Source organism: Ambystoma mexicanum, chromosome 11, assembly GCF_040938575.1.
Source record: "Ambystoma mexicanum isolate Mex_15411 chromosome 11, UKY_AmexF1_1, whole genome shotgun sequence".
Taxonomy (NCBI): domain Eukaryota; kingdom Metazoa; phylum Chordata; class Amphibia; order Caudata; family Ambystomatidae; genus Ambystoma; species Ambystoma mexicanum.
The window spans coordinates 528,126,768-528,148,490 of record NC_090934.1 but is presented as its reverse complement, the minus strand read 5'-3'; positions in this window follow the sequence as shown (position 1 = coordinate 528,148,490).

Here is a 21,723-nt window from a genome sequence, read left to right as displayed (position 1 = left end):
ATTTCTGTGGTCCAATTCCAGCAGTGGTCCCAGTGTGCCCTGTAAGTGTCCCCATCCTTTTGCAGGTGGAAAAAATGTAACGCAGGGTAGCTAGAGAGGGGGGGTGTCATTGGCCTTGGGCGTCCGTCCCCCAGGTGGATATTTTGTCCTCCAAATTCAGCAGTGGGTGCAGGGTGCCCTGGCAGGGTCCAATCCCTTCCAGGAGAGGAAAGCTGTAGTGCTGACTAGGAAGCGATGTAGGGTAGTGGTGGGTGATGGGTGTGACCTTGGCCACCTCCCTTTCTTGGTAGTGAAGTGCCCCCAAGTTCGCCTGGAGCTATGGCCGAAACACTCACATTGAAAGTGTCTGAAGGTGCACCCATTTGTGGTCAATGTGGCACATTCTGTCAGGGTATCTATATTCAGAGAGCGTACAAAGCACACTTCCTGTGGACTTCATATCCTCTGTGAGACTAGTCACCCTGCCAAAGTGTAACGATGTAGCATATGCAAGTCACCTTACCACCGTGCTGGGCAGGCGGTGGGCCACAGGAGCAGACAACTTTTACTGATTACAATTTCGCCAGCACAACTGTGTTATTGGCACAAGGTGACATACTATCTTCTTCACCTCTTTCCCCTGAAAATAATGTGGCAATTATGTGTCGACCTACTGTTATCTCAAATGAGAGGTGGTTTCCGAATGGGTGAAGTGTGAGTCATGTATTGCCGCAATTGTTGTGTAATTTGGTCAAATGTATGTGTAGCCATAATCATGGGGGTTTTCCTGTTTCCATTTCCTAGTGAGGATGAGGGTTGTGTGGATTTCCGGCCACTCTTATATCCAAAGGGCTGCACGACTTTTCCGAGGGCCACCTACATCTCGGTCTGGAAGGGATGGCCTTGCAGTGCATTGGGTTTGGGGTGGGGGGGATGCGCCTTCACCAGCTCCGAGGAGCCATCATCACTGCCCAAGCAAAAGGACAGCCCCCCCCTGACCTTATAGTGGTTCACCTGGGAGGAAATGATTTTGCGTCTGTGGGACGGAAGGGTGTACGGGAGCAGCTCATGGCAGACCTTGAATGGATTGCACAGAGGTTTCCAAACACTGTGGTGGCCTGGTCCCAGATGATTCCCAGGATGGATTGGAGAACTCAAGGGAATAGAAGGGCCATCAACCGCTCGGTGTGGAAACTGAATGGCGAGTTCAAAAGACTGACAGAGGGCAACACCAGAATACGGACCATTCACCGTGGCAATATCAAAGGTGCTGTGATGTTTCACAGAGATGGGGTGCACCTTTCCAAAACAGGCATGGAGCTGTTCATTGGAAACATAATGGATTTTGCCCAGACGCTATTTTAGGGGGGGTTTGCCCAGTGACTGATGGACGCCCTGGAAGATGTGAAAAGTGAATAAAAATGGTAGTAAGTATGTTAGCAGTGAGACTTCCACTTTCTAGCAATTGTTTGCATTCATGGCATGTCAAAGCATTCAGTATGTTTCTGCTGCTTATTTCTTAGGTACCCATCACTACTTGCTTCAGCCTACATCAATTTGCTTGGCCTTGCAATAATTTTGTCCTTGTGAGCTTTCCCCTTACAATACACACCCCTATGTGAATGAGCAGGTGTTTTTGTCAAAGGTGTGCCAGCAGTTGCCCGGAAGGGCCAGCCGTGTACTTTATTTATCTTCCCTTTCTGCTTCTTCATTGCCTATGGCTTTTCAACTCACCCAATCACTAATACGTTGCATGGTTGCTTCTCACCTCGATTTCCCATCCACAAGCATCCCATGGAGGAGGGCATGGTGCAAAGCATGTTGGCTGTTTCTGAATAGGTAGTGTGGCTGAAATCCTCGTCCCCATGCTTGTATTTCTGTACAGTTTAGCGGAATAGTACATTGTCCATAGATGTTTTGTTCTCTTTCTTTTAGGTGCAGGTGTGTTGTAGCTGTCTACCCACTTGTAGGAAAGCAGTCAGCTGGTCCTTAGCATTTCACGTGAGTGTTTGCAAAGTACTACTCCGTTTATTGTAGCGTGCAGGGAGTACGTCATATTGCAGAGGGCTGCAACAGTTTGTGAGCAAGGTCTGGGCCTTTTGGTGTACTTGTGTGGAGTAGGTTTGTGGCACTGAATACCACTTACTGTGCTACGTTCCATACTTTCAGAAGCACACATACTTATTGTTTCAGTATTCATCTGGTCTTTGGGCAGTGAAGGGTTCCATAGCGAAGGTACTCATGGCTTCTCGGCGATCAATGTCTGGTGCGGAGGCATTAGCTGCAGTGATGGAGTCTGGCTCAGAGCAAGGCACAGATGTGTACATGCATTCTGAAATAGATAGTGCTTCTGAGGGGCAGGAGGGAAGTGATTGGGGAAGTGAGATGGCCATTGACGAAAGTCCCTCCTCCCACTCATCATCGTCATCATCTGATGATGAAGAGGGAGGAAGAGTGCGTCCACGTTTTCGCAAACTTCCCACACGCAGGGGACCTGTAAGAGGGAGGGGACGTGCAAGAAGGCCACGCAATATGGCAGTTCCTGACAAGACTCAAGAGTCGCTCTGGGTGCCTCCAGAAATGGCTCAGCCTGTTGTGCCCCCTTTCACTGGTATATCAGGGTGCACAGTGAATACAGAAGGGTTTCAGCCTATTGATTTTTTCAACCTTTTTGTTGATGATGGGTTCATTGCAGATGTGGTTCAGCAAACCAATTTATACGCTGCACAGTTCATGAGGTCTAGGGGTCCCACTCTGAAACCCCACTCCAGAGCACAAGTTTGGGTACCCACAAACGATGTTGAAATGAGACAGTTTTGGGGTCTCATTTTGCTCATGGGAATAGGACACAAGCCGTCTGTCGCAATATACTGGTCTACTGTAGCACCATTTTATTGCCCGTTTTTTTCAGCTACAATGAGCAGAAATCGCTTTCAAGCACTGCACCGTACGTTGCACTTCAATGACAACTCGGCAGCATTACCCAAAACGGACCCAAACTTTGATAGGCTGTTCAAACTGAAGCCATTTCTGGACCACTTCACTCACCGATTTGCAGAGGTGTATGTTCCTAGCCAGAACATATCCATTGATGAATCGTTGGTGTTGTTCAAAGGTCGCCTTGTATTCAGGCAATACATTCCTAGCAAGAGATCACGATATGAGATTAAAATGTACATGTTGTGTGAAAGTACCACTGGGTATGTCAGCAGCATGAGAGTGTACACCGGTAAAGACTCTACCCTAAACCCTCCGGGCTGCCCAGCCCATTTAGGGACAAGTGAGAAGATTGTTTGGGATCTTCTCACACCATGGCTCCACAAGGGACATCATTTGTATGTAGACAATTTCTACACTGGAATTCCACTGTTCAAAGAATTGTTCAATGTGGGCACACTGGCATGCGGTACAATCCGCAGTAAATGCAAAGGCTTCCCCAGACAACTTGTGTGTAAGAAGTTGGCCAAGGGACAATGTATGGCATTGCGGCAGGATGAATTGTTAGCAGTGAAATTCTGCGACAAAAGGGATGTGTACATGCTAAGTACTATTCATGATGAAAGTACTTCAGCTGTCCCTCTGCGCAGGCAGACTCAGCAAGTGTTGAAGCCCAATTGCATTCTGGATTACAACAAGTACATGGGTGGAGTAGACAAAAATGACCAAGTGCTTGAGTCATACCACGCTGAACGCAAGTCGCGTTTCTGGTACAAAAAGTTAGCCACACACATTGTGCATATGGCAACGTACAATGCTTATGTGGTGTACCGTGCAGCTACTGCAGAAAACAAGCTCTCCTTTTTGGATTTTGAATTAGAAATTGTTCAATCTCTGGCTAATGTTCATGTACAAATTCCCTCCTTTCCAGAGGTCGAAGATGTGGCCAGATTGCAAGAGCGACACTTTGGTGATTATGTTCCTCCCACTGCCACGAAGGCACAACCGTACCGAAAATGTAAGGTGTGTACAAAATAAGGAAAGTGGAAGGATACTCAGGTGTACTGTCCTCAATGCCCTTCCCAGCCTGCCCTCTGCTTTCAGCCTTGTTTCCTTTTGTATCATAGAAAGGAAAATTATTGGGAGATCGACTGATTTCCGAAAATGCCCATCATTCCTTGAAAGGGACCCTTAGCCACTGAAATCGTGCATGTCTTGTAAAGGAATGGCACTCTTGCACCCTGCCCTGGAGGTGTACCTTCAATGAAAATGCAACAGGATGTCAAGTCACTTCACTTGATTTAGCGTGCATTCACGAGCATTGCTAGTCCTGCTTCCTCCAATTGAGGCCTGCCTGGGAAAGAGGCATCACCCCCCGGTACCTTTCACTTCAGGTCTGCCTCATAAGGAAAAGGCAGTCTAGCTCCCTCTGCGCGTGGTGTGCCTTGCAAAGTAACGCAATGCTTGTTTCTTCCAAAGCAGGCACATCTTGGAAAGAAATGCCACTCTAGCTCCCTCCACTTGAGGTGTGCCTTGGAGTAGGTGGGGACAGCACTCTGCTTTACTCCCCTTTGGCGTGCTTTGGCAAGCAATGCTAGTCCTGCCCCCTCCACTTGAGGCCTGCCTGGGAAAGAGACATCACCTCCGGTACCTTTCACTTCAGGTCTGCCTCATAAGGAAAAGGCAGTCTAGCTCCCTCTGCGCGTGGCGTGCCTTGCAAAGTAACGCAATGCTTGTTTCTTCCAAAGCAGGCACATCTTGGAAAGAAATGCCACTCTAGCTCCCTCCACTTGAGGTGTGCCTTGGAGTAGGTGGGGACAGCACTCTGCTTTACTCCCCTTTGGCGTGCTTTGGCAAGTAATGCTAGTCCTGCCCCCTCCATTTGAGGCCTGCCTGGGAAAGAGACATCACCCCCGGTACCTTTCACTTCAGGTCTGCCTCATAAGGAAAAGGCAGTCTAGCTCCCTCTGCACGTGGTGTGCCTTGCAAAGTAACCCAATGCTTGTTTCTTCCAAAGCAGGCACATCTTGGAAAGAAATGCCACTCTAGCTCCCTCCACTTGAGGTTGCCTTGGAGTAGGTGGGGACAGCACTCTGCTTTACTCCCCTTTGGCGTGCTTTGGCAAGCAATGCTAGTCCTGCCCCCTCCACTTGAGGCCTGCCTGGGAAAGAGACATCACCCCCGGTACCTTTCACTTCAGGTCTGCCTCATAAGGAAAAGGCAGTCTAGCTCCCTCTGCGCGTGGGGTTGTCACACCACATTGGAGGCCGGGGTCCGCCGCGCCCACGCGTCCCTTCACCTCCTAGCGAGTCTACCCGCGCTGCCGCGCTTGGGGGCTCACCATGATGAGAGCGCTGGGGGTCGGGGCCGGAGGGTTACGGCGCATGTGCGGAAGACCTCTGTCTCGGTTCCGCGCATGCGCCGTGGACTGGGCTCGAGCCCTAGGAAGGGCTTGCCTTCCAGGACTCGCTTTGGGTACGCCGGCGCCCGCAGGTGAAGCAGCTTGCGTTCCAAGCCTCACGGGCGCCGGTGACCCATAAAAGGAGGTCGCAGTTCGAGGCAAGCCGCGTCTCAACGTGGTTTGCTTCGTTCTGCGAGCTTCCTACCTGGGCTGCCTGTTACTCACCTGAGCCCGCTCTGGACTGCCTGTTCCTTTACCTGAGTTCCTTCCTGGGCCTGCCTGATACCTTACCTGAGTTCTTCCTTGGGCCTGCCTGATACTTTACCTGAGTTCCTCCCTGGGCCCGCCTGATACCTTACCTGAGTTCCTTCCTGGGCCTGCCGGATACCTTACCTGAGTTCCTCCCTGGGCCTGCCTGATACCATACCTGAGTTCCTTCCTGGGCCTGCCTGATACCTTACCTGAGTTCCTCCCTGGGCCTGCTGCTTACCTTACCAGAGCTCCTCCCTGGGCCAGCCAGCTACCTTACCTGGGTTCTCCCTGGGACTGCCAGCTTTCCATATCTGGGTTCCCCAGGCTCTACCAGTAATTTACCAGAATAACTCAGGTTCTGCCGGCATACTTTTACCTGGACCTCCCTGGGTCTGCCAGCATACACTGACCAAGGTCCTCAGCGTTTGCTGCCCTAGAGTACCTTTCGGGCTCCTTCAGTTTGGTATCCTGCTCTGCCTTGGTTCCTTCCTTTCCTGTCCGGCCTTACTTTGTTCATCCGTTCCTGTGGACCAAGAAGATACCTTCCTCGCCGCAATCGTAGACCTCCGCTTCAGTTCACGTACTTTGGACTTTATACCTACGGACTCCATCCCGGCCCGTGATCTGTTACAAGACAGTTGCCTCTCCTGCCTGGCTTGCACAGTCCCTTAGTCACGTTAATCAGGAGAGTGCCCTCCGTGACATTGGGAATCGGCCCATCCTCCACCCAGTATCAGTTTTTGGGTGGTGGAGAGGCTGGTCTCTCGTGCCACAAGCTCATCTTTCAACTGGATACAGACTGGCGACCCCGGCGAGATCAAAGACCAAGAAACCAGGTACGCAGCCCTCTCGTGCTTCCCAACTTGACAGGTGTGCCTTGCAAAGTAACGCAATGCTTGTTTCTTCCAAAGCAGGCGCATCTTGGAAAGGAATGCCACTCCACCGCATCTAGTTGAGGCGGGCCATGGAGAAGAAGGGTGGAGCACTCTGGGTCACTCCCCTATGGGAGTGCAGCTTGCTCCTGTTCGGGATTGCCTTACAAAAAAAAACGTCTGAAAAACCCCATCCGCTTCCGGCGTACTTTGGACAGGAACCCAAATCTGGCTCCTTCCACCTAAGTTTTGGCAAGCAAAGAAAGGCCAGTCCCGCTCCCTCTACTCAAGCCATGCGTTGTGGAAGACCAGAACACCATTCAGGTTCCCTCCACTCAAGGGGTGTCTTTTCAAAATAATACACGCCACTTTGGCTCCCTCCTTTGAGGTCTAAGTGTCATGAAAGTGGTACATGGACACCAACTATATGGCAGCGGTGTCTTGCGTACCTCGTAAGATCCTGCCTTGTTTATTGTTTTACTGCGAGTAATGTTATGTGTGGTGTAAGTGACACGTCTTCTGTAGGAATGAATTAGATATGATTGGTGTGTGAATTAGGTAAAGATACAAAGAACATGCAGATGCAATTTCTGTGAATGGACTTTTCCAGCACTGCCGAAATGATTGTCATGTTGCAGGATGGCTGTTTTGTGTGGGTACGGAGGAACATGAGAATGTTTGCCCATAGTTGCTATGGGCATACTCAAAGCTGGTGTGGAAGATAGCGCCTGTAGGACAGGGTAGCGAAGTGAGCCAATATGCACTTGCTATCACTGTCCACATGTGATTGCCGGCACATAAAGTTTGGATGCAGACACCGTTGCTATGAAATTGATGCCAAATCATAGTTAAGATATTACTAGAGACACAGTTGCATTGTACACACATGTCCACATGGTATAAGTGTGTAGATATGCTCATGTGTAGATACACTTGCTCTGGTGCTAGTGATTTGGTAGAAATGTGCCCCGGACTTTGCGGGGGTGTCTGGGTAATAAATTCTGGGGCGATGTGCGCAAATCATACCTCTGCGGATTCCCACGGGTGTCCTCTTTTCGGAAATGCATGGGGTTTCCTGTTTTCCTCGGTGGCTTGGACACCCGAGGCCCATATCTGTACGTTGTGCCGGTCGGCATAATGTCTGAGATTTCCCTCTGAAAACAGACTTGGGGGTACTTGTGTTTTAGGCTTTCACCTTGGCGGCCAGGTAGGTGCACCCACACATGTGAGGTACCGTTTTCATCGGCACACCTTTGGGAACGCGTGACAGTAGACCATGTGTTGTTGGGGGCATGTTTCCATGGGTGCGTCGAGCGAAATGGACAGAAAAAGCGTTTTTTCCCCATATTTCGGACTTTGCCAGGCTGTCTGGGTAATAAATTCTGGGCCGATGTGCGCAAATCATACCTCTGCGGATTCCCACGGGTGTCCTCTTTTCGGAAATGCATGGGGGTTCCTGTTTTTCTTGGTGGCTGAAGCACCCCAGGCCTAAATCTGTCGGTTGCCTCCCCAAACCCTTTGGGGGGGATAGCAGTGTTTTAGGCTTTCCCCTTGGCGGCCAGGTAGGTGCACCCACACATGTGAGGTACCGTTTTCATCGGGACACCTGTGGGAATGCGTGACGGTAGTCCATGTGTTGTTGGAGGTGTGTTTCGATGGGTGCGTCGAGCGAAATGTGCGGAAAATGCATTTCTTTCCCCACATTTCGGACTTTGCGTGGGTGTCTGGGTAATAAATTCTGGGGTGATGTGCGCAAATCATACCTCTGCGGATTCCCACGGGTGTCCTCTTTTCGAATAATGCATGGGGTTCCCCGTTTTCCTTGGTGTCTTGGACACCCGAGGCCCATATCTGTACGTTGTGCCGGTCGGCAGAATGTCTGAGATTTCGCTCTGAAAACAGACTTGGGGTTACTTGTGTTTTAGGCTTTCCCCTTGGCGGCCAGGTAGGTGCACCCAAGCATGTGAGGTACTGTTTTTATCGGGACACCTGTGGGAACGCGTGACAGTAGGCCATGTGTTGTTGGGGGCATGTTTCGAAGGGTGCGTCGAGCAAAATGTGCGGAAAAAGTGTTTTTTTCCCGACATATCGGATTTTGCGGGGCTATCTGGGTAAAAAATTCTGGGGCGATGTGTGCAAATGATGCCTCTGCGGATTCCCACGGGTGTCCTCTTTTCGGAAATGCATGGGTTTCCCTGTTTTCCTCGGTGGCTTGGACACCCGAGGCCCATATCTGTACGTTGTGCCGGTCGGCAGAATGTCTGAGATTTCCCTCTGAAAACAGACTTGGGGTTACTTGTGTTTTAGGCTTTCCCCTTGTTGGGCAGGCAGGTGCACCCACACACGTGAGGTATCGTTTTCATCGGGACACCTGTGGGAATGTGTGACAGTAGGCCATGTGTTGTTGGGGGCGTGTTTCGATGGGTGCGTCGAGCGAAATGTGTGGAAAAAGTGTTTTTTTCCCCACATTTCGGACTTTGCGCGGCTGTCTGGGTAAAAAATTCTGGGGCGATGTGCGCAAATCATACCTCTGTGTATTCCCACGGGTGTCCTCCTTTCGGAAATGCATGGGTTTCCCTGTTTTCCTCGGTGGCTTGGACACCCGAGGCCCATATCTGTACGTTGTGCCGGTCCGCAGAATGTCTGAGATTTCGCCATGAAAGCAGACTTGGGGTTACTTGTGTTTTAGGCTTTCCCCTTGGCCGCCAGTTAGGTGCACCCACACATGTGAGGTACCGTTTTCATCAGGACACCTGTGGGAACACGTGACGGTAGGCCATGTGTTGTTGGGGGCGTGTTTTGATGGGTGCATCGAGCGAAATGTGCGGAAAAAGTGTTTTTTTCCCGACATTTCGGACTTTGCGGGGTTGTCTGGGTAAAAAATTCTGGGGCGATGTGCGCAAATCATACCTCTGCAGATTCCCACGGGTGTCCTCTTTTCGGAAATGCATGGGGTTCCCTGTTTTCCTCGGTGGCTTGGACACCCGAGGGCCATATCTGGACGTTGCGCCGGTCGGCAGAATGTCTGAGATTTCGCTCTGAAAACAGACTTGGGGTTACTTGTGTTTTACGCTTTCCCCTTGGCATCCAGGTAGGTGCACCCACACATGTGAGGTACCGTTTTCATCGGGACACCTGTGGGAACGCGTGACAGTAGGCCATGTGTTGTTGGGGCCGTGTTTCGATGGGTGCGTCGAGCGAAATGTGCAGAAAAAGCATTTTTTTCCCTACATTTCGGACTTTGCAGGGCTGTCTATGTAATAAATTCTGGGGCGATGTGCGCAAATCATACCTCTGCGGATTCCCACGGGTGTCCTCTTTTTGGAAATGCATGGGGTTCCCCGTTTTCCTTGGTGGCTTGGACACCCAAGGCCCATATCTGTACGATGTGCCGGTCGGCAGAATATCTGAGATTTCGCTCTGAAAACAGACTTGGGGTTATTTGTGTTTTAGGCTTTCCCCTTGGCGGCCAGGTAGGTGCACACACATATGTGGGGTACCATTTTCATCGGGACACCTGTGGGAACGTGGGACGGTAGGCCATGTGTTGTTGGGGGTGTGTTTCGATGGGTGCTTCGAGCGAAATGGACAGAAAAAGCGTTTTTTCCCCATATTTCGGACTTTTCAAGGCTGTCTGGGTAATAAATTCTGGGCCGATGTGCGCAAATCATACCTCTGCGGATTCCCACGGGTGTCCTCTTTTCGGAAATGCAAGGGGGTTCCTGTTTTTCTTGGTGGCTGAAGCACCCCAGCCCTAAATCTGTCGGTTGCCTCCCCAAACCCTTTGGGGGGATAGCAGAGTTTTAGGCTTTCCCCTTGGCGGCCAGGTAGGTGCACCCACACATGTGAGGTACCGTTTTCATCGGCACACCTGTGGGAACGTATGACGGTAGGACATGTGCTGTTGGGGGCGTGTTTCGATGGGTGCGTCGAGCGAAATGTGTGGAAAATGCATTTTTTTCCCCACATTTCGGACTTTGCGGGGGTGTCTGGGTAATAAATTCTAGGGCGATGTGCGCAAATCATACCTCTGCGGATTCCCACGGATGTCCTCTTTTCGAAAATGCATGGGAATCCCCGTTTTCCGTGGTGGCTTGAACACCCGAGGCCCATATCTGTACGTTGTGCCGGTCAGCAGAATGTCTGAGATTTCGCTCTGAAAACAGACTTGGGGTTACTTGTGTTTTAGGCTTTCCCCTTGGCGGCCAGGTAGGTGCACCCAAGCACGTGAGGTACCGTTTTTATCGGGACACCTGTGGGAACGTGTGACGGTAGGCCATGTGTTGTTGGGGGCATGTTTCGATGGGTGCGTCGAGCAAAATGTGCGGAAAAAGGGTTTTTTTCCCGACATATCAGATTTTGCGGGCTGTCTGGGTAAAAAATTCTGGGGCGATGTGCGCAAATCATACCTCTGCGGATTCCCACGGGTGTCCTCTTTTCAGAAATGCATGGGGTTCCCTGTTTTCCTCGGTGGCTTGGACACCCGAGGCCCATATCTGTATATTGTGGCGATCGGCAGAATGTCTGAGATTTCGCCATGAAAACAGACTTGGGGTTACTTGTGTTTTAGGCTTTCCCATTGGCGGCCAGGTAGGTGCACCCACACATGTGAGGTACCGTTTTCATTGGGACAACTGTGGGAACACGTGACGGTAGACCATGTGTTGTTGGGGGCGTGTTTCCATGAGTGCGTCAAGCAAAATGTGCGGAAAAAGCGTTTTTTTCCCCACATTTCGGACTTTGCAGGGCTGTCTGGGTAATAAATTCTGGGGCGATGTGCGCAAATCATACCTCTGCGGATTCCCACGGGTGTCCTCTTTTTGGAAATGCATGGGGTTCCCTGTTTTCCTCGGTGGCTTGGACACCCGAGGCCCAGATCTGTACATTGTGCCGGTTGGCAGAATTTCTGAGATTTCCCTCTGAAAACAGACTTGGGGTTATTTGTGTTTTAGGCTTTCCCCTTGGCGGGCAGGCAGGTGCACCCACACATGTGAGGTACCGTTTTAATCGGGACACCTGTGGGAACGTGTGACGGTAGGCCATGTGTTGTTGGGGGCGTGTTTCGATGGGTGCGTCGAGTGAAATGTGCGGAAAAAGCGTTTTTTTCCCCACATTTCGGATTTTGCGGGGCTGTCTGGGTAAAAAATTCTGGGGCGATGTGCGCAAATCATACCTCTGCGTATTTCCACGGGTGTCCTCCTTTCGGAAATGCATGGGTTTCCCTGTTTTCCTCGGTGGCTTGGACACCCGAGGCCCATATCTGTACGTTGTGCCGGTCCGCAGAATGTCTGAGATTTCGCCATGAAAGCAGACTTGGGGTTACTTGTGTTTTAGGCTTTCCTCTTGGCCGCCAGGTAGGTGCACCCACACATGTGAGGTACCGTTTTCATCGGGACACCTGTGGGAACGCGTGACGGTAGGCCATGTGTTGTTGGGGGCGTGTTTTGATGGGTGCGTGGAGCGAAATGTGCGGAAAAGGTGTTTTTTTCCCGACATTTCGGACTTTGCGGGGTTGTCTGGGTAAAAAATTCTGGTGGATGTGCGCAAATCATACCTCTGTGGATTCCCACGGGTGTCCTCTTTTCGGAAATGCATGGGGTTCCCCGTTTTCCTTGGTGGCTTGGACACCCAAGGCCAATATCTGTACAATGTGCCGGTCGGCAGAATATCTGAGATTTCGCTCTGAAAACAGACTTGGGGTTACTTGTGTTTTAGGCTTTCCCCTTGGTGGCCAGGTAGGTGCACACACACATGTGGGGTATCATTTTCATCGGGACACCTGTTGGAACGCGGGACGGTAGGCCATGTGTTGTTGGGGGTGTGTTTCGATGGGTGCGTCGAGCGAAATGTGCGGAAAAAGTGGTTTTTTCCCCACATTTCTGACTTTGCGGGGCTGTCTGGGTAATAAATTCTTGGGTGATGTGCGCAAATCATACCTCTGCGGATTCCCACGGGTGTCCTCTTTTCGGAAATGCATGGGGTTCCCTGTTTTCCTCGGTGGCTTGGACACCCGAGGCCCAGATCTGTACATTGTGCCGGTCGGCAGAATTTCTGAGATTTCCCTCTGAAAACAGACTTGGGGTTACTTGTGTTTTAGGCTTTCCCCTTGGCGGCCAGGTAGGTGCACTCACACATGTGAGGTACCGTTTTCATCGGTACACCTGTGGGAACGTATGACGGTAGGCCATGTGCTGTTGGGGGCATGTTTCGATGGGTGCGTCGAGCGAAATGTGCAGAAAAGGCGTTTTTTTCCCGACATTTCGGACTTTGCGGGGCTATCTGGGTAATAAAATCTGTGGCGATGTGCGCAAATCATACCTCTGCATATTCCCACTGGTGTCCTCTTTTCGGAAATGCATGGGGTTCCCTGTTTTCCTCGGTGGCTTGGACACCCGAGGCCCATATCTGTACGTTGTGCCGGTCGGCAGAATGTCTGAGATTTCGCTCTGAAAACAGACTTGGGGTTACTTGTGTTTTAGGCTTTCCCCTTGGCGGCCAGGTAGGTGCACCCACGCATGTGAGGTACCGTTTTCATCGGGACACCTGTGGGGATGCGTGACGGTAGTCCATGTGTTGTTGGGGCCGTGTTTCAATGGGTGCGTCGAGCGAAATGTGCGGAAAATGCGTTTTTTTCTCCACATTTCGGACTTTGCGGGGGTGTCTGGGTAATAAATTCTGGGGCGATGTGCGCAAATCATACCTCTGCGGATTCCCAAGGGTGTCCTCTTTTCGGAAATGCATGGGTCTCCCTGTTTTCCTTGGTGTCTTGGACACCCGAGGCCCATATCTGTATGTTGTGCCGGTCGGCAGAATGGCTGAGATTCCCCTCTGCAAACAGACTGGGGGTTAGTTGCGTTTTCGGCTTGCCCCTTGCCAGCCAGGTAGGTGTACCCATGCATGTGAGGCACTGTTTTCATCGGGAAACCTGTGGGAACGCGGGAGAGTAGGCCATGTGTTGTTGGGGCGTGTTTCGATGGGTGCGTCGAGCAAAATGTGCGGAAAAAGCGTTTTTTTCCCCACATTTCGGACTTTGCAGGGCTGTCTGGGTAATAAATTCTGGGGCGATGTGCGCAAATCATACCTCTGCGGATTCCCACGGGTGTCCTCTTTTCAGAAATGCATGGGGGTCCCTGTTTTCCTTGGTGGCTTGGACACCCGAGGCCCATATCTGTATGTTGTGCCGGTCGGCAGAATGTCTGAGATTTCCCTCTGAAAACAGACTTGGGGTTACTTGTGTTTTAGGCTTTCCCCTTGGCGGGTAGGTAGGTGCACCCACACATGTGAGGTACCGTTTTCATCGGGACACCTATGGGAATGTGTGACGGTAGGCCATGTGTTGTTGGGGGCGTGTTTCGATTGGTGCGTCGAGCGAAATGTGCGGAAAATGCGTTTTTTTCTCCACATTTCGGACTTTGCGGGGGTGTCTGGGTAATAAATTCTGGGGCGATGTGCGCAAATCATACCTCTGCGGATTCCCACGGGTGTCCTCTTTTCGGAAATGCATGGGTCTCCCTGTTTTCCTTGGTGTCTTGGACACCCGAGGCCCATATCTGTATGTTGTGCCGGTCGGCAGAATGGCTGAGATTCCCCTCTGCAAACAGACTGGGGGTTAGTTGCGTTTTCGGCTTGCCCCTTGCCAGCCAGGTAGGTGCACCCATGCATGTGAGGCACTGTTTTCATCGGGAAACCTGTGGGAACGCGGGAAAGTAGGCCATGTGTTGTTGGGGCGTGTTTCGATGGGTGCGTCGAGCGAAATGTGCGGAAAAAGCGTTTTTTTCCCCACATTTCAGACTTTGCAGGGCTGCCTGGGTAATACATTCTGGGGCGATGTGCGCAAATCATACCTCTGCGTATTCCCACGGGTGTCCTCTTTTCGGAAATGCATGGGGTTCCCTGTTTTCCTCGGTGGCTTGGACACCCGAGGCCCATATCTGTACGTTGTGCCGGTCCGCAGAATGTCTGAGATTTCGCCATGAAAGCAGACTTGGGGTTACTTGTGTTTTAGGCTTTCCTCTTGGCCGCCAGGTAGGTGCACCCACACATGTGAGGTACCGTTTTCATCGGGACACCTGTGGGAACGCGTGACGGTAGGCCATGTGTTGTTGGGGGCGTGTTTTGATGGGTGCGTGGAGCGAAATGTGCGGAAAAGGTGTTTTTTTCCCGACATTTCGGACTTTGCGGGGTTGTCTGGGTAAAAAATTCTGGGGCGATGTGCGCAAATCATACCTCTGCGGATTCCCACGGGTGTCCTCTTTTCGGAAATGCATGGGGTTCCCCGTTTTACTTGGTGGCTTGGACACCCAAGGCCCATATCTGTACGATGTGCCGGTCGGCAGAATATCTGAGATTTCGCTCTGAAAACAGACTTGGGGTTACTTGTGTTTTAGGCTTTCCCCTTGGTGGCCAGGTAGGTGCACACACACATGTGGGGTATCATTTTCATCGGGACACCTGTTGGAACGCGGGACGGTAGGCCATGTGTTGTTGGGGGTGTGTTTCGATGGGTGCGTCGAGCGAAATGGGCGGAAAAAGTGTTTTTTTCCCCACATTTCTGACTTTGCGGGGCTGTCTGGGTAATAAATTCTGGGGTGATGTGCGCAAATCATACCTCTGCGGATTCCCACGGGTGTCCTCTTTTCGGAAATGCATGGGGTTCCCTGTTTTCCTCGGTGGCTTGGACACCCGAGGCCCAGATCTCTACATTGTGCCGGTCGGCAGAATTTCTGAGATTTCCCTCTGAAAACAGACTTGGGGTTACTTGTGTTTTAGGCTTTCCCCTTGGCGGCCAGGTAGGTGCACCCACACATGTGAGGTACCGTTTTCATCGGTGCACCTGTGGGAACGTATGACGGTAGGCCATGTGCTGTTGGGGGCATGTTTCGATGGGTGCGTCGAGCGAAATGTGCAGAAAAGGCGTTTTTTTCCCGACATTTCGGACTTTGCGGGGCTATCTGGGTAATAAAATCTGGGGCGATGTGCGCAAATCATACCTCTGCATATTCCCACTGGTGTCCTCTTTTCGGAAATGCATGGGGTTCCCTGTTTTCCTCGGTGGCTTGGACACCCGAGGCCCATATCTGTACGTTGTGCCGGTCGGCAGAATGTCTGAGATTTCGCTCTGAAAACAGACTTGGGGTTACTTGTGTTTTAGGCTTTCCCCTTGGCGGCCAGGTAGGTGCACCCACGCATGTGAGGTACCGTTTTCATCGGGACACCTGTGGGGATGCGTGACGGTAGTCCATGTGTTGTTGGGGCCGTGTTTCAATGGGTGCGTCGAGCGAAATGTGCGGAAAATGCGTTTTTTTCTCCACATTTCGGACTTTGCGGGGGTGTCTGGGTAATAAATTCTGGGGCGATGTGCGCAAATCATACCTCTGCGGATCCCAAGGGTGTCCTCTTTTCGGAAATGCATGGGTCTCCCTGTTTTCCTTGGTGTCTTGGACACCCGAGGCCCATATCTGTATGTTGTGCCGGTCGGCAGAATGGCTGAGATTCCCCTCTGCAAACAGACTGGGGGTTAGTTGCGTTTTCGGCTTGCCCCTTGCCAGCCAGGTAGGTGCACCCATGCATGTGAGGCACTGTTTTCATCGGGAAACCTGTGGGAACGCGGGAGAGTAGGCCATGTGTTGTTGGGGCGTGTTTCGATGGGTGCGTCGAGCAAAATGTGCGGAAAAAGCGTTTTTTTCCCCACATTTCGGACTTTGCAGGGCTGTCTGGGTAATAAATTCTGGGGCGATGTGCGCAAATCATACCTCTGCGGATTCCCACGGGTGTCCTCTTTTCAGAAATGCATGGGGGTCCCTGTTTTCCTTGGTGGCTTGGACACCCGAGGCCCATATCTGTATGTTGTGCCGGTCGGCAGAATGTCTGAGATTTCCCTCTGAAAACAGACTTGGGGTTACTTGTGTTTTAGGCTTTCCCCTTGGTGGCCAGGTAGGTGCACACACACATGTGGGGTATCATTTTCATCGGGACACCTGTTGGAACGCGGGACGGTAGGCCATGTGTTGTTGGGGGTGTGTTTCGAAGGGTGCGTCGAGCGAAATGTGCGGAAAAAGTGGTTTTTTCCCCACATTTCTGACTTTGCGGGGCTGTCTGGGTAATAAATTCTTGGGTGATGTGCGCAAATCATACCTCTGCGGATTCCCACGGGTGTCCTCTTTTCGGAAATGCATGGGGTTCCCTGTTTTCCTCGGTGGCTTGGACACCCGAGGCCCAGATCTGTACATTGTGCCGGTCGGCAGAATTTCTGAGATTTCCCTCTGAAAACAGACTTGGGGTTACTTGTGTTTTAGGCTTTCCCCTTGGCGGCCAGGTAGGTGCACTCACACATGTGAGGTACCGTTTTCATCGGTACACCTGTGGGAACGTATGACGGTAGGCCATGTGCTGTTGGGGGCATGTTTCGATGGGTGCGTCGAGCGAAATGTGCAGAAAAGGCGTTTTTTTCCCGACATTTCGGACTTTGCGGGGCTATCTGGGTAATAAAATCTGGGGCGATGTGCGCAAATCATACCTCTGCATATTCCCACTGGTGTCCTCTTTTCGGAAATGCATGGGGTTCCCTGTTTTCCTCGGTGGCTTGGACACCCGAGGCCCATATCTGTACGTTGTGCCGGTCGGCAGAATGTCTGAGATTTCGCTCTGAAAACAGACTTGGGGTTACTTGTGTTTTAGGCTTTCCCCTTGGCGGCCAGGTAGGTGCACCCACGCATGTGAGGTACCGTTTTCATCGGGACACCTGTGGGGATGCGTGACGGTAGTCCATGTGTTGTTGGGGCCGTGTTTCAATGGGTGCGTCGAGCGAAATGTGCGGAAAATGCGTTTTTTTCTCCACATTTCGGACTTTGCGGGGGTGTCTGGGTAATAAATTCTGGGGCGATGTGCGCAAATCATACCTCTGCGGATTCCCAAGGGTGTCCTCTTTTCGGAAATGCATGGGTCTCCCTGTTTTCCTTGGTGTCTTGGACACCCGAGGCCCATATCTGTATGTTGTGCCGGTCGGCAGAATGGCTGAGATTCCCCTCTGCAAACAGACTGGGGGTTAGTTGCGTTTTCGGCTTGCCCCTTGCCAGCCAGGTAGGTGCACCCATGCATGTGAGGCACTGTTTTCATCGGGAAACCTGTGGGAACGCGGGAGAGTAGGCCATGTGTTGTTGGGGCGTGTTTCGATGGGTGCGTCGAGCAAAATGTGCGGAAAAAGCGTTTTTTTCCCCACATTTCGGACTTTGCAGGGCTGTCTGGGTAATAAATTCTGGGGCGATGTGCGCAAATCATACCTCTGCGGATTCCCACGGGTGTCCTCTTTTCAGAAATGCATGGGGGTCCCTGTTTTCCTTGGTGGCTTGGACACCCGAGGCCCATATCTGTATGTTGTGCCGGTCGGCAGAATGTCTGAGATTTCCCTCTGAAAACAGACTTGGGGTTACTTGTGTTTTAGGCTTTCCCCTTGGCGGGTAGGTAGGTGCACCCACACATGTGAGGTACCGTTTTCATCGGGACACCTATGGGAATGTGTGACGGTAGGCCATGTGTTGTTGGGGGCGTGTTTCGATTGGTGCGTCGAGCGAAATGTGCGGAAAATGCGTTTTTTTCTCCACATTTCGGACTTTGCGGGGGTGTCTGGGTAATAAATTCTGGGGCGATGTGCGCAAATCATACCTCTGCGGATTCCCACGGGTGTCCTCTTTTCGGAAATGCATGGGTCTCCCTGTTTTCCTTGGTGTCTTGGACACCCGAGGCCCATATCTGTATGTTGTGCCGGTCGGCAGAATGGCTGAGATTCCCCTCTGCAAACAGACTGGGGGTTAGTTGCGTTTTCGGCTTGCCCCTTGCCAGCCAGGTAGGTGCACCCATGCATGTGAGGCACTGTTTTCATCGGGAAACCTGTGGGAACGCGGGAAAGTAGGCCATGTGTTGTTGGGGCGTGTTTCGATGGGTGCGTCGAGCGAAATGTGCGGAAAAAGCGTTTTTTTCCCCACATTTCAGACTTTGCAGGGCTGCCTGGGTAATACATTCTGGGGCGATGTGCGCAAATCATACCTCTGCGTATTCCCACGGGTGTCCTCTTTTCGGAAATGCATGGGGTTCCCTGTTTTCCTCGGTGGCTTGGACACCCGAGGCCCATATCTGTACGTTGTGCCGGTCCGCAGAATGTCTGAGATTTCGCCATTAAAGCAGACTTGGGGTTACTTGTGTTTTAGGCTTTCCTCTTGGCCGCCAGGTAGGTGCACCCACACATGTGAGGTACCGTTTTCATCGGGACACCTGTGGGAACGCGTGACGGTAGGCCATGTGTTGTTGGGGGCGTGTTTTGATGGGTGCGTGGAGCGAAATGTGCGGAAAAGGTGTTTTTTTCCCGACATTTCGGACTTTGCGGGGTTGTCTGGGTAAAAAATTCTGGGGCGATGTGCGCAAATCATACCTCTGCGGATTCCCACGGGTGTCCTCTTTTCGGAAATGCATGGGGTTCCCCGTTTTACTTGGTGGCTTGGACACCCAAGGCCCATATCTGTACGATGTGCCGGTCGGCAGAATATCTGAGATTTCGCTCTGAAAACAGACTTGGGGTTACTTGTGTTTTAGGCTTTCCCCTTGGTGGCCAGGTAGGTGCACACACACATGTGGGGTATCATTTTCATCGGGACACCTGTTGGAACGCGGGACGGTAGGCCATGTGTTGTTGGGGGTGTGTTTCGATGGGTGCGTCGAGCGAAATGGGCGGAAAAAGTGTTTTTTTCCCCACATTTCTGACTTTGCGGGGCTGTCTGGGTAATAAATTCTGGGGTGATGTGCGCAAATCATACCTCTGCGGATTCCCACGGGTGTCCTCTTTTCGGAAATGCATGGGGTTCCCTGTTTTCCTTGGTGGCTTGGACACCCGAGGCCCATATCTGTATGTTGTGCCGGTCGGCAGAATGTCTGAGATTTCCCTCTGAAAACAGACTTGGGGTTACTTGTGTTTTAGGCTTTCCCCTTGGCGGCCAGGTAGGTGCACCCACACATGTGAGGTACCGTTTTCATCGGTGCACCTGTGGGAACGTATGACGGTAGGCCATGTGCTGTTGGGGGCATGTCTCGATGGGTGCGTCGAGCGAAATGTGCGGAAAAAGCGTTTTTTTCCCCACATTTCGGACTTTGCAGGGCTGTCTGGGTAATAAATTCTGGGGCGATGTGCGCAAATCATACCTCTGCGGATTCCCACGGGTGTCCTCTTTTCAGAAATGCATGGGGGTCCCTGTTTTCCTTGGTGGCTTGGACACCCGAGGCCCATATCTGTATGTTGTGCCGGTCGGCAGAATGTCTGAGATTTCCCTCTGAAAACAGACTTGGGGTTACTTGTGTTTTAGGCTTTCCCCTTGGCGGGTAGGTAGGTGCACCCACACATGTGAGGTACCGTTTTCATCGGGACACCTATGGGAATGTGTGACGGTAGGCCATGTGTTGTTGGGGGCGTGTTTCGATTGGTGCGTCGAGCGAAATGTGCGGAAAATGCGTTTTTTTCTCCACATTTCGGACTTTGCGGGGGTGTCTGGGTAATAAATTCTGGGGCGATGTGCGCAAATCATACCTCTGCGGATTCCCACGGGTGTCCTCTTTTCGGAAATGCATGGGTCTCCCTGTTTTCCTTGGTGTCTTGGACACCCGAGGCCCATATCTGTATGTTGTGCCGGTCGGCAGAATGGCTGAGATTCCCCTCTGCAAACAGACTGGGGGTTAGTTGCGTTTTCGGCTTGCCCCTTGCCAGCCAGGTAGGTGCACCCATGCATGTGAGGCACTGTTTTCATCGGGAAACCTGTGGGAACGCGGGAAAGTAGGCCATGTGTTGTTGGGGCGTGTTTCGATGGGTGCGTCGAGCGAAATGTGCGGAAAAAGCGTTTTTTTCCCCACATTTCAGACTTTGCAGGGCTGCCTGGGTAATACATTCTGGGGCGATGTGCGCAAATCATACCTCTGCGTATTCCCACGGGTGTCCTCTTTTCGGAAATGCATGGGGTTCCCTGTTTTCCTCGGTGGCTTGGACACCCGAGGCCCATATCTGTACGTTGTGCCGGTCCGCAGAATGTCTGAGATTTCGCCATGAAAGCAGACTTGGGGTTACTTGTGTTTTAGGCTTTCCTCTTGGCCGCCAGGTAGGTGCACCCACACATGTGAGGTACCGTTTTCATCGGGACACCTGTGGGAACGCGTGACGGTAGGCCATGTGTTGTTGGGGGCGTGTTTTGATGGGTGCGTGGAGCGAAATGTGCGGAAAAGGTGTTTTTTTCCCGACATTTCGGACTTTGCGGGGTTGTCTGGGTAAAAAATTCTGGGGCGATGTGCGCAAATCATACCTCTGCGGATTCCCACGGGTGTCCTCTTTTCGGAAATGCATGGGGTTCCCCGTTTTACTTGGTGGCTTGGACACCCAAGGCCCATATCTGTACGATGTGCCGGTCGGCAGAATATCTGAGATTTCGCTCTGAAAACAGACTTGGGGTTACTTGTGTTTTAGGCTTTCCCCTTGGTGGCCAGGTAGGTGCACACACACATGTGGGGTATCATTTTCATCGGGACACCTGTTGGAACGCGGGACGGTAGGCCATGTGTTGTTGGGGGTGTGTTTCGATGGGTGCGTCGAGCGAAATGGGCGGAAAAAGTGTTTTTTTCCCCACATTTCTGACTTTGCGGGGCTGTCTGGGTAATAAATTCTGGGGCGATGTGCGCAAATCATACCTCTGCATATTCCCACTGGTGTCCTCTTTTCGGAAATGCATGGGGTTTCCTGTTTTCCTCGGTGGCTTGGACACCCGAGGCCCATATCTGTACGTTGTGCCGGTCGGCAGAATGTCTGAGATTTCGCTCTGAAAACAGACTTGGGGTTACTTGTGTTTTAGGCTTTCCCCTTGGCAGCCAGGTAGGTGCACCCACACATGTGAGGTACCGTTTTCATCGGGACACCTGTGGGAACGCGTGACGGTAGGCCATGTGTTGTTGGGGGCGTGTTTTGATGGGTGCGTGGAGCGAAATGTGCGGAAAAGGTGTTTTTTTCCCGACATTTCGGACTTTGCGGGGTTGTCTGGGTAAAAAATTCTGGGGCGATGTGCGCAAATCATACCTCTGCGGATTCCCACGGGTGTCCTCTTTTCGGAAATGCATGGGGTTCCCCGTTTTACTTGGTGGCTTGGACACCCAAGGCCCATATCTGTACGATGTGCCGGTCGGCAGAATATCTGAGATTTCGCTCTGAAAACAGACTTGGGGTTACTTGTGTTTTAGGCTTTCCCCTTGGTGGCCAGGTAG